Source organism: Zea mays, chromosome 9, assembly GCF_902167145.1.
Source record: "Zea mays cultivar B73 chromosome 9, Zm-B73-REFERENCE-NAM-5.0, whole genome shotgun sequence".
NCBI lineage: Eukaryota > Viridiplantae > Streptophyta > Magnoliopsida > Poales > Poaceae > Zea > Zea mays.
In genome coordinates this window covers 153,803,844-153,821,635 of record NC_050104.1, presented here as the reverse complement: position 1 = coordinate 153,821,635, position 17,792 = coordinate 153,803,844, and positions in this window count along the sequence as shown.

Below are 17,792 nucleotides of genomic sequence, written 5' to 3'. Positions count from 1 at the left end.
TCTCCTAATTTTGTCCTCGGGATAACCGGCAGGGTATAAAATGTAACCCTCGTTATCCTGAGGCATGGGAGCCTTGCCCTTAACAAAGTTAGACAGTCTTTTAGGAGGGGCATTAAGTTTGACATTGTCTCCCCTTTGGAAGCCAATGCCATCCTTGATGCCAGGGCGTCTCCCATTATAAAGCATACTACGAGCAAATTTGAATTTTTCATTTTCTAAGTTATGCTCGGCAATTTTTGCATCTAATTTTGCTATATGATCATTTTGTTGTTTAATTAAAGTCATGTGATCATGAATAGCATTGATGTCAATATCTCTACATCTAGTACAAATGGATACATGCTCAACGATAGTTGTAGAGGGTTTGCAAGATTTTAATTCTATAACCTTAGCATGTAATATGTCTTTTTCACTTCTAAGGTTAGAAATAGTAATATTGCAAACATCAAAATCTTTAGCCTTAGCAAGCAATTTCTCATTTTCAATCCTAAGGCTAGCAATAGAAACATTCAACTCATCAATCCTAGCAAGTAAATCAACATTGTCATTTCTAGGATTGGAAGTTGAAACATTACAAACATGAGAGTCAACCTTAGCTAATAAATTAGCATTTTCATTCCTAAGGTTGGCAATAGTGTCATGGCATGTGCTTAGCTCACTAGTTAATTTCTCACATTTTTCTACCTCTAGAGCATAAGCATTCTTAATCTTAACATGTTTTTTATTTTCCTTGATTAGGAAGTCCTCTTGGGAGTCCAAGAGATCATCCTTCTCATGGATGGCACTAATTAGTTCATTTAGTTTTTCTTTTTGTTCCATGTTAAGGTTGGCAAAAAGGGTACGCAAGTTATCCTCCTCATCACTAACATTATCATCACTAGAAGACTCATATTTAGTGGATGATTTGGATTTAACCTTTTTCCTCTTGTCGTCCTTTGCCATGAGGCACTTGTGGCCGACGTTGGGGAAGAGGAGTCCCTTGGTGACGGCGATGTTGGCGGCGTCCTCGTCGTCGGAGGAGTCGGTGGAGCTCTCGTCGGAGTCCCACTCGCGGCACACGTGGGCATCACCGCCCCTCTTCTTGTGGTACCTCTTCTTTTCTCTCCTCTTGCCCTTCTTGTCATTATCCCTGTCACTGTCACTTGATAATGGACATTTAGCAATAAAGTGACCGGGCTTACCACACTTGTAGCAAACCTTCTTGGAACGGGATTTGTAATCCTTCCCCTTCCGTTGCTTGAGGATTTGGCGAAAGCTTTTGATGATTAAAGCCATCTCCTCGTTGTCGAGCTTTGAAGCGTCGATTGGTTATCTACTTGGTGTAGACTCTTACTTCTTCTCCTCTGTCGCCTTGAAAGCCACCGGTTGTGCTTCGGACGTGGAGGGATCATCAAGCTCGTTGATCTTCTTTGAGCCCTTGATCATACATTCAAAGCTCACAAAATTCCCGATTACTTCCTCGGGGGTCATTAGTGTATATCTAGGATTACCACGAATTAATTGAACTTGAGTGGGGTTAAGGAAGATGAGTGATCTAAGAATAACCTTAACCACCTCGTGGTCATCCCATTTCTTGCTCCCGAGGTTGCGCACTTGGTTCACCAAGGTTTTGAGTCGGTTGTACATATCTTGTGGCTCCTCCCCTTGGCGAAGACGAAAGCGACCGAGCTCCCCCTCGATCGTTTCCCGCTTGGTGATTTTGGTGAGTTCATCACCCTCGTGCGCGGTCTTGAGTAGATCCCAAATCTCTTTCGCATTCTTCAACCCTTGCACCTTGTTATATTCCTCTCTACTTAGGGAGGCGAGGAGTATGGTTGTGGCTTGGGAGTTGAAGTGCTCGATTTGGGCTACTTCATCCTCATCATAGTTTTCATCCCCTACGGATGGTACCTGTGCACCAAACTCAACAACATCCCATATGCTTTTGTGGAGTGAGGTTAGATGAAATCGCATTAAATCACTCCACCTAGCATAATCTTCACCATCAAATGCTGGTGGTTTGCCTAATGGGATGGAAAGTAAAGGTGTATGTTTAGAAATGCGAGGGTAGCGTAGGGGGATCTTACTATACTTCTTGCGCTCTTGGCGCTTAGAAGTGACGGATGCCGCGTCGGAGCCAGAGGTGGAGGTTGATGAAGAATCGGTCTCATAGTAGACCACTTTCCTCATCCTCTTTTTCTTGTCCCCACTCCGTTGCGGCTTGTGGGAGGAAGACTTCTCCTTCTTCTCTTTGTGTGAAGAAGATTTCTTCTCCTTCCCTTTGAAGGAGTTCTTCTTCTTCTCCTTCCCTTTGGAGGAGTCTTTCTTCTCCTTCCTCTTGGTGCGGGACTCTTCCGATGAAGTGCTCCCGTGGCTTGTAGTGGGCTTTTCGCCGGTCTCCATCTCCTTCTTGGCGTGATCTCCCGACATCACTTCGAGCGGTTAGGCTCTTAATGAAGCACCGGGCTCTGATACCAATTGATAGTCGCCTAGAGGGGGGTGAATAGGGCGAAACTGAAATTTACAAATATAAACACAACTACAAGCCGGGTTAGCGTTAGAAATAAAACTGAGTCCGCGAATGAGGGAGCAAAACAAATCGCAAGCAAATGAAGAGTGTGACACGCAGATTTGTTTTACCGAGGTTCGGTTCTCGCAAACCTACTCCCTGTTGAGGAGGCCACAAAGGCCGGGTCTCTTTCAACCCTTCCCTCTCTCAAACGGTCCCTCGGACCGAGTGAGCTTCTCTTCTCAAATCACTTTGGGAATCAAACTTCCCGCAAGGACCACCACACAATTGGTGTCTCTTGCCTCAATTACAAGTGAGTGTTTGATCACAAGAAATAATGCCAAAGAAAAGAAGCGATCCAAGCGCAAGAGCTCAAATGAACACTACAAATCACTCTCTCTAGTCACTAAGGCTTTGTGTGGAGTTGGGAGAGGATTTGATATCTTTTGGTGTGCTTTGCAATGAATGCTAGCTCTTGTATAGTGGTTGGAAGTTGGAAAACTTGGATGCAATGAATCGTGGGGTGGTTGGGGTATTTATAGCCCCAACCACCAAACATGACCGTTGGTGGAGGCTGTCTGTCGTATGGTGCACCGGACAGTCCGGTGTACACCGGACATGTCCGGTGCGCCAGCCACGTCACCAAAGCCGTTGCGATTCGACCGTTGGAGTTCTGACTTTTGGGCCCGCCTGGATGTCCGGTGGCGTACCGGACATGTACTGTAGAGTGTCCGGTGCGCCAGCATGGGCGTGCCTGACGCCTGCGCGCTCTGGCGCGCATTAATTGCTGTTGCAGGCGACCGTTGGCGCGAAGTAGCCGTTGCCCCGCTGTTGCACCGGACAGTCCGGTGTACACCGGACATGTCTGGTGATTTATAGCGGAGCAGCCGTTATGATTTCCCGAGGCTGCCAAGTTCCAGAGTCGCGTCTTCTTGGAGCACCGGACAATGTCCGGTGTACACCGGACAGTCCGATGAATTATTGCGCGCCGGCTTCTAAAAATTCCCGAGGCAGAGGAGTTCTGCGCGAAGGTCCCTGGTGCACCGGGCACTGTCCGATGCGCCACCGGACAGTCCGGTGTGCCAGACCAGGGAGCCTTTCGGGATGCCTTTAGCTTTCTATTTTGAACCCAACTTTGGTCTTTTTAATTGGCTTGTTGTGAACCTTTGACACCTGTATAACTTATACACTAGAGCAAACTAGTTAGTCCAATTGTTTGTGTTGGGCAATTCAACCACCAAAATTAATTAGGGACTAGGTGTAATCCTAATTCCCTTTCAAGAACAAGACGCTTATAGACATGGCGAGGACGATGCTTGGAGAGTTCAAGACCCCCGAACGCTTTTGGTCGGAAGCCGTGAACACGGCTTGCCACGCCATCAACAGGGTCTACCTTCATCGCCTCCTCAAGAAGACGTCATACGAGCTACTAACCGGTAACAAACCCAATGTTTCGTATTTCCGAGTTTTTGGGAGTAAATGCTACATTCTAGTGAAGAAGGGTAGGAATTCTAAATTTGCTCCCAAAGCTGTAGAAGGGTTTTTGTTAGGTTATGATTCAAATACAAAGGCGTATAGGGTCTTCAACAAATCATCGGGTTTGGTTGAAGTCTCTAGCGACGTTGTATTTGATGAGACTAATGGCTCTCCAAGAGAGCAAGTTGTTGATCTTGATGATGTAGATGAAGAAAATGTTCCGACGGCCGCAATACGAACCATGGCGATTGGTGATGTACAACCTCAGAAACAAAAGGAGCAAGATCAACCTTCTTCCTCAACAATGGTGCATCCCCCAACTCAAGATGATGAACAGGAGGCGTGTGATCAAGGGGGAGCACAAGATGATCATGTAATGGAGGAAGAAGCGCAACCGACACCTCCAACCCAAGTTCGAGCGATGATTCAAAGGGATCATCCCGTCGACCAAATTTTGGGTGATATTAGCAAGGGAGTAACTACTCGATCTCGATTAGTTAATTTTTGTGAGCATTACTCTTTTGTCTCTTCTATTGAGCCTTTCAGGGTAGAGGAGGCCTTGCTAGATCCGGACTGGGTATTGGCCATGCAAGAGGAGCTCAATAACTTCAAGAGGAATGAAGTTTGGACACTGGTGCCTCGTCCCAAGTAAAATGTTGTGGGAACCAAGTGGGTGTTCCGCAACAAACAAGACGAGCACGTGGTGGTGACAAGGAACAAAGCACGACTTGTGGCAAAAGGTTATGCCCAAGTCGCAGGTTTGGACTTTGAGGATGAAAGCATCTAGGCCCCTGGTTGGTTTTAATGATTAATGACAACGTAATATTATATGTGACTAACGTGTGTTTTGCAGAGACAAATGGTAAGTTAGGTCGCATGACAGGTAGAAGTACTACAACGGTGAAAACAATCCCGGAAATAAGAACTCGAAGCAACGGCTAAAACGACGGAACAAAAGGTGAAGGTCTACGGAGTCCGAGTGTCAAGGAGATGTGGACACTCGCGATTTAGTTAGGTCTTTTATTCTCTTTTAGCCGTACTATAAAGAGGGGTTGTCGATGAGTAGTTTGACCAAGAGAGTTCTAGTGTAGTGTTGGTGCACAATCACACTCATACACAGTGCTAGGTATCACTCTAGAACTCACACACAAGTTAGAGCGAAAACCGATTTGAAAATCAGCTGAAAAACAAGACTTAGGGTTTCTGGCTTTGGGGCACCGGACTGTCCGGTGTGCACCGGACTGTCCGGTGCACCCTCTGCCAGGTGGGGCCAGGCTGGTCCACGGCAGTCCTCCCCTTCGCAGAAACCCGAGAGCGCAGCCTCCGGAGATGAATTTTAGTGGCACACCGGACACTGCACCGGACTGTCCGGTGTGCACCGGACAGTGGACTGTTCACTGTTCGGTGCGCCATGAGTCCAACGGCTCCCTGTCAGAACTAGCCGTTGGAAGTGACCGTTGGCGCACCGGTGGCACACCGTTGGCGCACCGGTGGCGCACCGGACTGTCCGGTGCGCCATCGCGCAGTGAATTGCCTGTAACGGCTAGTTGGTGGGTGAGGGCTATTTATACCCCCTCCACCCACCATATTCAATGTCTTGCACTCCACATTTATTTCAGCACATTGGTAGAGCATTGCAAGCACCAAAAGCCTAGTGAGGAGATTAGAGAATCATAATCCGCGCTTGTTCCTCATTAGCGCTAGTGAGAGCCACCTAGAGCACACACCACTTGCATTAGGCTTCTCTTGGTCAAGCGAAAGTCTACGGCTTGTTACTCTTGGTGATCGGCATCACCTAGACGGCTTGGTGGCGTTGGGAGCTCGGTGATCACCGTGGAGATCTTGTTGGTGACCCGACTCAAGTTTGTAAGCGGTCTCGAGGGATCCACCACGCCGGAGTGGCAAAGGATTATCTCGTAGTGAGCACTTGGTTCTTGCGAGGACCAAGGGGGAGCGATACCCTTGCGCGGGTGCTCCAACGAGGACTAGTGGAGAGTGCCGACTCTTCGATACCTCGGAAAAAAATTGGAGGAGTCTTCTAAACTTTGCTTTACATTCCGCACTTAATTCAAGCACTTTACATTGTGTATTTGTTTAGCAAGTATTTGAAGTATTATCTTAGCGTTGTTACATTTCTAGTATTATTTTCTTAGTGCTAGTTGTCGGGGTGAAGTTGGGCTCTTGTTTAGCTCTTGCTTAGGTTTTAATTAGTATTAATTTTTAGAAAAGCCCAATTCACCCCCCCTCTTGGGCATCGTGATCCTTTCAATTGGTATCGGAGCCTTGTTGCTCATAGATTAGCTTAACCGCTAGAGTTACGATGTCCGGTGGGGATGGACCTCCTCCCGTTTTTGATGGTGACGATTTTCCTTATTGGAAAATTCGTATGGAAGCATACTTAGAGGCTATAGACATTGGTGTCTATAAAGCCGCCACACAAGGGTTCCCCGAACCTAGAGATCCCACAAATCTTGTAGGTGATGAGTTCAATTATGAGAAATGGAATGCTAAGGCCAAAAACACCCTTTTTAGAGGCCTTTGCAAAGATGTGTTCAATAGAGTAAGGAATCATAAAAATGCTCATGATTTGTGGATGGACATTTGTGCTCTACATGAAGGAACTAGAAGTGAACGTGAGGAAAGATATCACATAGCCATGCGAAAGTTAAATTCCTTTGAAATGCTTACTAATGAAAATGCAAATGCTATGTACTCACGACTTAATATTCTTGTAGAGGAAGTCAATGGATTGGGGCTTACTCAAATCTCACAACCGGATGTTGTGAGGAAGATTCTCAGTGTCCTCCCAATAGACAAATATGGACACATTGTCACTGTGCTACATCAAATGGATCTTTCAGTTACCACACCTACACAAATTTTGGGAAAGATCAATGCCCATGAAATGTACATGCACATCAACGACAAAGAAGAATCATCTTCCAAAAGAAAGGATTTGGCTCTCAAAGCAAATCATGAAAGAAAAGGAAAAGCAAAAATACAAGTTGAGGAAGAATCCTCAAGTGATGATGACCTTGATGCAAACATTGCCTTGATGGTAAGGAAGACCACCAAGATGTTGAAGAAGCTAAATAGAGAAGGCATCAAATTTGATTCAAGAAAGAAGAAGTTCTTTTCCAACAAAAGAAAGCCCATTTCTGAGATGGACTGCTACAACTGTGGTGAGCTTGGTCATCTTGCTCATCAATGCAACAAGCCCAAGAAGAACAAGTTCAAGGGCAAGAAGGAAGATGACAGCGATGATGAAAAGAAGGAAAAGAAATTCTTCAAGAGGAAGGATGGGAAGCAAAAGAGGTTCCACAAGAAGAAGAATGGAAAGGCATATATTGTTGGCGACTGGCTCACCGACATCGAATCATCAAGTGGGTCTTCTTCAAGTGAAGAAGAGAATGATGAAAAAGTTGCGGCCATCGCCGGGGACTTCTCTTCACCACCACCATCGCCATCATCCACTTCTCACCTATGCCTCATGGCTAGGGGTGAACGAAAGGTACAAAATGATATTAATATTAATGATGATAGTGATAGTGATAGTGATGAAGAATTTGCTTCACCTTCATATGATGAGTTAGCTGACTTACTTAAAGAATATACTCAAATCATTAGAAAGTCAAAAGCTAAATGTGATAGGTTGAAAAATGAAAATGAATCTTTAAATGCCAAGTATGACATAGTTATAAAGGCTAGTGATGAAATAAAAGAAGAAAATAAAACTATGTCATCAACTGTAAATGAGCTCACAAACTCCCTAAAAGATGCTAAGGAAAAATATGACAAATTAAATGAAGCTAATAGGGAGTTGCAAACTAGACTAGTAAAGATCAAGGAAGACTATACTCAAATTAAATTTGATCATGACAATCTTCTTGTTGAAAATGAACTTTTATCTTGCAAAACACATGAGGCTATTAACCCTGTTGTTAAGCTTGATGTAGCAACCTCATGTGATGATTTGATTCAAGAAGAGCAAACTAGTCTACATGCTGAATTGACTGAAAAAGTTGAAGTCCTGACTTTAGACAACCAAAAATTGAAGAATTACTTGACTGATGCAACTACTAGAGGAAAAGTTGCTATTGAGAACAATGATTTCAACAATGAGTTGGCAGTGGATAACCAAAGGCTTAAGAATGAGGTCAAGAAACTAAAAAGTGAAAATGAACATCTTGCAACAAGTGTGCAAAAGTTCAACAAGGGTCAATACCTCCAAAATGAGCTGCTTATGAACACTGTTATGAAAAATAACAAGAGCGGTATTGGATACAATGCTTTTGTGCAAAAGAAAGCTATCACTCAATACAAGCCAAAGCAGACTCACAAGCCTATCAAATGCTTTGAGTGTGGAAATGAAGGTCATTTTGCCCACAACTGCAAAGCTAAACCACCAACTCCCTTGCCTAAGCACTCAAGACCATTTGCTTTCAATGCTCACTATGTTCTAAGAAAGGTTGCAAATGGAAAGATTAAGGTTACATTCCTAGGTCCACCAAATAAGAGTAGACCTAGACAAATCTGGGTGGCAAAGTCCTTAATTGAAAGAGTCACTGGTCCTATGCAATATAGGGCCCTCAAAACTCAAGCTTGAATTGTCTGTGAATGTAGGTGAACTACAAGACTGGTGGGAGCCATTGGGTTATTGACAGTGGATGCACACAACATATGACAGGCAACCCACGGATGTTCACCTCATTAGATGAGAATGTTGATGGTCAAGATAAAATCACATTTGGAGACAACTCAAAAGGAAAAGTGCAAGGACTTGGCAAGGTGGCAATCTCAAATGACTTATCAATATCAAATGTTCTCTTAGTTGCACCCTTGAGCTTCAATTTATTATCAGTGGGACAACTCTGTGATCTTGGACTTCAATGCTTATTCACTCCATCAGAGGTTATTGTAACAAAAATGGATGATGAATCAATGGTATTCAAGGGATTTAGATACAACAACCTCTACTTAGTGGATTTCACTTCAGAAGATGCAGACTTAAGAACTTGCCTCTTCACCAAAGCTTCTCTTGGATGGCTTTGGCATAGGAGGCTTGCACATGTTGGGATGAGCACACTCAAGAAGGTACTAAAGAAAGATATGGTTAGAGGATTAAAGGATGTGATATTTGAAAAAGACAAGCCATGCAGTGCATGTCAAGCTGGAAAGCAGGTTGCTAATACACATCCCACTAAAGCTTTCATGTCAACATCAAGGCCACTGGAACTACTTCATATGGATTTATTTGGACCTACAAATTATGTCAGTGCCGGTGGCAACCTCTACTGTCTAGTGATTGTTGATGACTTCTCAAGATACACTTGGGTGTTCTTTCTCCATGACAAATCTGAAGTTGCATCTATATTCAAGAAGTTTGCCAAGAAAGCACAAAATGAATTTGATTGCAAGATTAAGAAGATTAGAAGTGACAATGGCAAAGAATTTGACAACACCAACATTCATGAGTACTGTGATGAAATTGGGATCAAGCATGAAGTATCTGCCACATATACACCTCAACAAAATGGAGTTGTTGAAAGGAAAAATAGGACCTTGATCACCCTTGCAAGAACAATGATTGATGAGTATAACACACCGGAGAGGTTTTGGGCCGAAGCTGTCAACACTGCTTGCTATGCATCAAACAGGCTATTTCCTCACCGGCTACTTGCAAAGACTCCTTATGAACTGCTAAATGGGAAAAAGCCAGACGTCTCTTTCTTCCGGGTGTTTGGGTGCAAATGCTACATCTACAAAAAACGCCATCATCTAGGGAAGTTTCAAAGACGTTGTGATATTGGTTTTCTTTTGGGTTATTCATTAAAGTCCAAAGCATATCGAGTATTCAACCATGCCACTGGCGTGGTAGAAGAAACATATGATGTGGAATTTGATGAGACTAATGGCTCCCAAGGAGCACTTGAAAATCTTGATGATGTAGGTGATGAGCCACTTAGGGAAGCAATGAAGAACATGCCCATTGGAGCTATCAAACCAAAAGAAGATGAAGAAGAAGTGCAAATCATTGACAGGCCTTCTTCATCAAATGTACCACAAGATGATGAAAAAGATGAGAGGCATGCAAATGAAGATACATTTGTCTCTCATGAACAAGCAAGGGTACAAGCCGAAGATGTTGATGCTCCAGGATCTTCTTCCCAAGTGGTTGACAGGAGAAACTCATCACTACTTCAAGCTCATCCTCAAAACCAAATCATCGGGAGTCCTTCACAAGGGGTTATTACTCGATCACATAAACATGCTAATTTTATTGAACATCACTCTTTTGTTTCTTGTGTTGAGCCTACTTGTATAGATGAGGCGCTACAGGATCCGGACTGGGTGAATGCCATGCATGAAGAACTTAACAACTTCACCCGTAACGAAGTTTGGACCCTGGAGAAGCCCCCACAAGATGCAAGAATCATTGGAACAAAGTGGGTGTTCAGAAACAAACAAGATGATCAAGGTGTGATTGTAAGAAACAAGGCAAGACTTGTCGCAAAGGGATTCTCTCAAGTTGAAGGCTTAGATTTTGGAGAGACCTTTGCACCGGTTGCTCGACTGGAAGCCATCCGTATCCTACTTGCATATGCATCATGCTATGATATAAAACTTTATCAAATGGATGTAAAAAGTGCATTTTTAAATGGATTTATAAATGAACTTGTATATGTTGAGCAACCGCCTGGATTTGAAGACCCTAGATATCCTAATCATGCTTACAGGTTGTCCAAGGCGCTATATGGGCTAAAGCAAGCTCCAAGGGCTTGGTATGAGCGTCTTCGCGACTTCCTCATCGAAAAGGGCTTCAAGATCGGGACCGTCGACACAACTCTCTTCACAAAGAAACATAACGGTGATATTTTCATTTGTCAAGTATATGTTGATGATATAATCTTTGGCTCGACAAATGACTATCATTGCAAGGAATTTGGTGAGTTGATGTCGAAGGAGTTCGAGATGTCAATGATTGGTGAGCTAACATACTTCCTCGGCTTTCAAGTCAAGCAAATGAAAGATGGTAACTTTCTCTCACAAGAGAAGTATACCAAAGACTTGTTGAAAAGGTTCAACATGGAGAAGTGCAAACCAATCAAGACCCCCATGCCTACAAATGGACATCTCGACTTAGATGAGGGAGGTACCCCGGTTAATCAAACTCTCTACCGTTCTATGATTGGTAGTTTATTGTACCTTACCGCATCTAGGCCCGATATTATGTTCAGTGTTTGCATGTGTGCTAGATTCCAATCTAATCCTAAGAAAGCTCATCTTCGCGCTGTTAAGAGAATTCTTAGGTATCTCAGGCACACCACAAGCGTTGGTCTGTGGTATCCCAAAGGAGCTACTTTTGATTTAATTGGCTATTCCGATTCGGATTATGCCGGTTGCAAAATTGATAGGAAAAGTACTTCTGGGGGATGCCATCTGCTTGGTAGATCACTAGTTTCATGGACATCCAAAAAGCAAAATAGTGTTGCCTTGTCAACTGCCGAAGCGGAATACATTGCCGCAGGTGCTTGTTGCACACAGATTTTATATATGAAACAAACTCTTCTAGACTATGGCGTAGTTCTAGAAAAAGTACCTTTGTTGTGTGATAATGAGAGTGCTGTTAAAATTGCTAATAATCCTGTACAACACTCTCGCACCAAGCACATTGATATCCGTCATCACTTCCTTAGAGATCATGTTGCTAAAGGAGATATCACTTTAGAAGGAGTGAGGTCGGAAGATCAATTAGCGGATATTTTCACTAAGCCACTTGATAAGACCCGCTTTTGCATGTTGAGGAATGAACTAAATATTCTTGATCTCAGAAATTTTATGTGAAATGTCAAATGGTGATGTCAAGCTTGCATTGCATGTTTAAATTCTTTGTATTGCATCTAGGACTTGTCTAACCTAGTTGAGATAACCGCCAATAAAGCGAGTGAAAAAGCTTAACTCGGGTCAAACCTGACAAGTCTTAATTTTTAAGCTTTTAGCACTTAAAATTCTTACTTTTCATGCAATTATTGGTTCTTGAAATATGCATGAGGTACTGCACTTAGGGGGAGTATTCAAAACTCAAATCACTCATGAAAACCCCTAGTGCAAACCAAAATGCAAATTTCACCATTTGCCTATTTTCTCTAAAAATTATCTAGCCTATGGCAAAATATTTTGAAAAGTATATGAGGGTGCCAATACCTGTCCCAACAAGTGTTCTTTTGTGTGATTATAAGTTGGGATTTGGTTTGGTTGGGAGTTAGATAGAAAAAATTCAAAATTTTCCAAACTCACCTCTGTCTGGGCTCACCGGACAGTCCGGTGTGCACCGGACACTGCACTGTGCAATGTCCGGTGCACCGGCAGCCGCGCGCTAAAATCCATTTTTTCTGTGCGCTGTCCGGTGGTTCACCGGACAGCTACTGTGCGCTGTCCGGTGTGCACCGGACAGGCACTGTTCACTGTCCGGTGCGCCCATATCGCGTTTTTAAAAATGCCTCCAGCCCGCTGAACCGAGCCAGAGGCTCCTTTTATTTCCCAGCCGCGCCTGCTGCTCTCTGTCTGTGGCGATTTCCCCCCCGCCGGCGATCTCCTCTGGCGGCCACCCTCTCCGGCGGTGCTCCGGTGACCTAGGGCTCCCCTCCTCTCCTCTCCTCGGTGAGCAACTCTTGCTCTCTCACTCCCTCAGTTCTTCTCTGTTCTGGTGAGCAGAGCCTCCCACCTCTTCCCTTTGTGCAACAACTCTAAATCCTGTGAATTCTGGTGATTTCCCCTTGTGAAATGTGTTCCCCTGTGTGCCTTAAGCCTCCCTGCAGGTTCCTAGCTCCTTCGGGAGGGTTTTCCCACCTCAAATAACCGTTTCACCGAAACCCTAAATCCCCGCACACCACGTGCTCGGTGAAATGCCCAAACCAGCCAAACTTGCTCCAATTGAACCCAAATTTTTCAGGCACCTTCACAACACTTCCAGTAACCTCCTTGCCAAATTTCACGCCAATCCGAGATCCCAGGCTTAAATTTCACCAAATTTCCCGTTTTGAGCGATCGTTTCCGAGCCGAGTGCCCAAATTCCTTTTTCTTCGCCTAAATTCAAACCAAGCACACACTTCACTCATATTCACCTATATGAACCTATTCGTGAAGTATCGGCTCAATTCCATATCATTTCGTGCCTCAATTCGAATTCCAAACATCCTATGACACTATTTGCCCGTCAAACGTCGTTTTCACGTCATTTGACCTCTTGAACGTCCCGTCTCGTGCCATATCTCTCTGTGTATGTATTTATTCACATTTCATATGCTTATGACTATGTGACTAATACGTGCTCACCTCTTCTGTCATTTCAGTGACCTTGTGTGACCGTGTGCCGTTTCCCGTCCTGCCTGGATCGTCACCTCTCGTGTGAGCTTTCCAGGTAGACCTCTCACTCTTTGCTAAATCTTTCGGTCACTTTTGCTCTGTGCTTAGTCTCTCTATCTCATTTGCAGACATTAGTTCAGGATGCCGCGCACGAAGAATGCGTCGGCGTCAGGGGGTGGCAATGATGAGGACCCTCGTCGCCCCTTCACGCAGGTGAAGGGCAAGACTGTCTATTTGGAGCAGCAAGAAGGCCGCAAGAAGCGGCGTACGGACAGAGAGGCCCGTGCAGCGGCAGCAGCTGCAGCAGCTGCTGCGCAGGCCGCACTTGGAGATCAGCCACATATTCCATCCGATCAGATTGCATTCCGTGCTCGTCGTCTCACCTCCCGGCCTCGCTCCTCCACTCACACCTCCGCTTCCACTCCGCCACCCACTTTGCCTGCTCCCGTCACTCCTATTGCTCCATCCACCTCCACAGCCATACCCACTACCAGCACTACGCCAGCTTCCACTGCTACCCCTGCTCCCGCTCCCACTTCAGCTCCTCCTGTGCCTCCACCTCGCTTCCGGGAGCGTGATGAGACTGAGGTCCATCCTCTGGTTTCGGATCCTCGTCTGTTTGATCTTCAGCGTGCTACTGCAGCTCGGGTACGTCGGTTCAGGTACGTACCCGTGGAGTCTTGGCTGCCTGCTCAGAGAGACCCAGCAGCAGGTGTTCTTTTCAGCACACGGATTCAGGAGTCTTTCTTCAGGGCTCAGATGTCTGCTCAGATAGCGCTGCGAGTGCACCGCCTCTTGGATCTTCCAACTTTTCTGCTTGCAGCCGGTGCTGAGTCTGAGGCGCATCTCACCTATCTGCCTGGCCTCCTGTCCCTTCTGACTATCAGCGGCAGATATGTTGAGGAGTGGGTCCGCGTCTTCTACGCCTCCGTTTGGATTGACCCGAATCATCATTGGATGAGGTTCCGCTTTGAGCGCGAGGATGTCACGATCACTGCCAGTCAGATCCGTCAGCTATTTGGATTCCCTGAGTCGACGACTCGCCTTCACAGCCTCTGCTACGGCACTTCAGATCCTCCACGTTGCCCTCACGGCGGTGTGGCTCCAGGGACAGCTCACGTCGCGGCTCTGTTCCGCCCGCCTTTCACAGATGGGTCGCGACGTTCTCCAGCAGACTTTACTACAACAACGAAGTACTTATATGAGCTCATCAGACGGACACTCCTGCCTAGGATGGGATACAGGGAGGCTACCACTCATATTCAGCTTTGGCTCCTTGGTGCCCTGGTATCCCACTCTGAGTTTGATGTTGTGGACTTTCTGATCTGTGAGATCGAGGACACCGTTCTGGATGGGATTCGTGCTCGTCGGCAGCTACCTTATGCTCACTACTTGTGCCACATCTTTGCGCAGCTAATTCAGCCACCTCGATTTCAGAGCACTCTTGAGGCCTCACGCCTTGTATTTGGATCTTACCGTCCTGCTCCTGAGTTTCCAGTGCCTGCTTCTGCTTCTGTGTTTGACACTCAGGCCGATGATGCAGCTCTTCGACAGTTTGACACTCAGGGTACAGCCGCTAATGATGATGATGATGATGATGATTTTGGGGTTCCTCCTCCGCCTCCGCCTCCTATGCCTCCACGCTCACATGATCATGAGGCTGGGAGTTCTAGTGCTGCCCCTCCTCATCCTCAGGCTATAGACCCTGCCCTTGCTTCGATCCTTCAGACTCTCACCCAGCAGCAGCAGACTCTCACCCAGCAGCAGGCTCTCCTGGCAGCCGAGCAGGCCCGTTTATCCGACAGGATGCTCTCGATGTTTCAGAGCATGCAGGACAGGCAGGATGCTCTTCAGCAGCAGCTTATTCAGGATAGGGCAGAGAATAGGGCATTCATGGCTCTCATGCTCCAGCATTCTGGTATCTCAGCACCTCCGGTTCAGTCTGCTCCGCCTCCACCGCTTCACGCTCCAGTGGTGCCTACGATCTTGTCTGGACCCCCTGCTGGTACCTCTCCGCTCCGGCCGGTCACTTTGGCGTTCACCTCTCCGGCTCTCAGCTCTATCTGTCCGCAGCCGTCAGTGCCACCAGCATCTGCTGTTACCACTATCGCTGTGGCAGTATCTGTGACCGCTTCTGTTCCGGTAGCTCCTGCAGCGCGGCCTCCGTCCGAGTCAGTACCAGCTCCAGCCTCTACCGCAGATCCTGGATCCGAGACTGACTCTGACCCTCCGTCGGCGTTCGCTCTGCTACCTCGACCTCGACCGGATGTGCCCCCGCCTCCTCCTCCTGCTTCAAATGTTTAGGTTCAGGTCCCTTTTGGTGTTTGACGCTAAAGGGGGAGAGATATGAGTTGTGAGAGCTAGGGGGAGTTAGAGAGTTAGTAGAGAGTCAGAGTCATTTTGATGTAATATATGTGCTTGCTACTCTCGGTACTAGCTTGATGTTTTTGGCTCACAAACTCGTCATATACTCTCGTTGCGTATGATTGACTGTGTGTACTATGTTTTCACCTTATATTATATCACCAGTCTTCTAGCTCTTGTTTCATTAATTTAACTTCACTTTTACATGAACAAGAATCTTATGATGTGTATGCGCTCACCCTTATTATTATGGTACACATTCTTTCTGTCAAAGATTACTAAGTATAACTAACCATTCTTTCTATTGACAGAACCTTCAAAACAAACTACTCTCACAAAACTTGTAGGGTTGTCATCAATCACCAAAAAGGGGGAGATTGAAAGCATCTAGGCCCCTGGTTGGTTTTAATGATTAATGACAACGTAATATTATATGTGACTAACGTGTGTTTTGCAGAGACAAATGGTAAGTTAGGTCGCATGACAGGTAGAAGTACTACAACGGTGAAAACAATCCCGGAAATAAGAACTCGAAGCAACGGCTAAAACGACGGAACAAAAGGTGAAGGTCTACGGAGTCCGAGTGTCAAGGAGATGTGGACACTCGCGATTTAGTTAGGTCTTTTATTCTCTTTTAGCCGTACTATAAAGAGGGGTTGTCGATGAGTAGTTTGACCAAGAGAGTTCTAGTGTAGTGTTGGTGCACAATCACACTCATACACAGTGCTAGGTGTCACTCTAGAACTCACACACAAGTTAGAGCGAAAACCGATTTGAAAATCAGCTGAAAAACAAGACTTAGGGTTTCTGGCTTTGGGGCACCGGACTGTCCGGTGTGCACCGGACTGTCCGGTGCACCCTCTGCCAGGTGGGGCCAGGCTGGTCCACGGCAGAGTCCTCCCCTTCGCAGAAACCCGAGAGCGCAGCCTTCGGAGATGAATTTTAGTGGCACACCGGACACCGCACCGGATTGTCCGGTGTGCACCGGACAGTGGACTGTTCACTGTCCGGTGCGCCATGAGTCCAACGGCTCCCTGTCAGAACTAGCCGTTGGAAGTGACCGTTGGCGCACCGGTGGCGCACCGGTGGCGCACCGGTGGCGCACCGGACTGTCCGGTGCGCCATCGCGCAGTGAATTGCCTGTAACGGCTAGTTGGTGGGTGAGGGCTATTTATACCCCCTCCACCCACCATATTCAATGTCTTGCACTCCACATTTATTTCAGCACATTGGTAGAGCATTGCAAGCACCAAAAGCCTAGTGAGGAGATTAGAGAATCATAATCCGCGCTTGTTCCTCATTAGCGCTAGTGAGAGCCACCTAGAGCACACACCACTTGCATTAGGCTTCTCTTGGTCAAGCGAAAGTCTATGGCTTGTTACTCTTGGTGATCGGCATCACCTAGACGGCATGGTGGCGTTGGGAGCTCGGTGATCACCGTGGAGATCTTGTTGGTGACCCGACTCAAGTTTGTAAGCGGTCTCGAGGGATCCACCGCGCCGGAGTGGCAAAGGATTATCTCGTAGTGAGCACTTGGTTCTTGCGAGGACCAAGGGGGAGCGATACCCTTGCGCGGGTGCTCCAACGAGGACTAGTGGAGAGTGCCGACTCTTCGATACCTCGGAAAAAAATTGGAGGAGTCTTCTAAACTTTGCTTTACATTCCGCACTTAATTCAAGCACTTTACATTGTGTATTTGTTTAGCAAGTATTTGAAGTATTATCTTAGCGTTGTTACATTTCTAGTATTATTTTCTTAGTGCTAGTTGTCGGGGTGAAGTTGGGCTCTTGTTTAGCTCTTGCTTAGGTTTTAATTAGTATTAATTTTTAGAAAAGCCCAATTCACCCCCCCTCTTGGGCATCGTGATCCTTTCAGAGGAGACTTTTGCTCCTGTGGCTAGGCTAGAGTCCATTCGTATTTTGCTAGCATATGTCGCTCACCATTCTTTCAGGTTGTTCCAAATGGATGTGAAGAGCGCTTTCCTCAACGGGCCAATCAAGGAGGAGGTGTACGTGGAGCAACCCCCTGGCTTCGAGGATGAACGGTACCCCGACCACGTGTGTAAGCTCTCGAAGGCGCTCTATGGACTTAAGCAAGC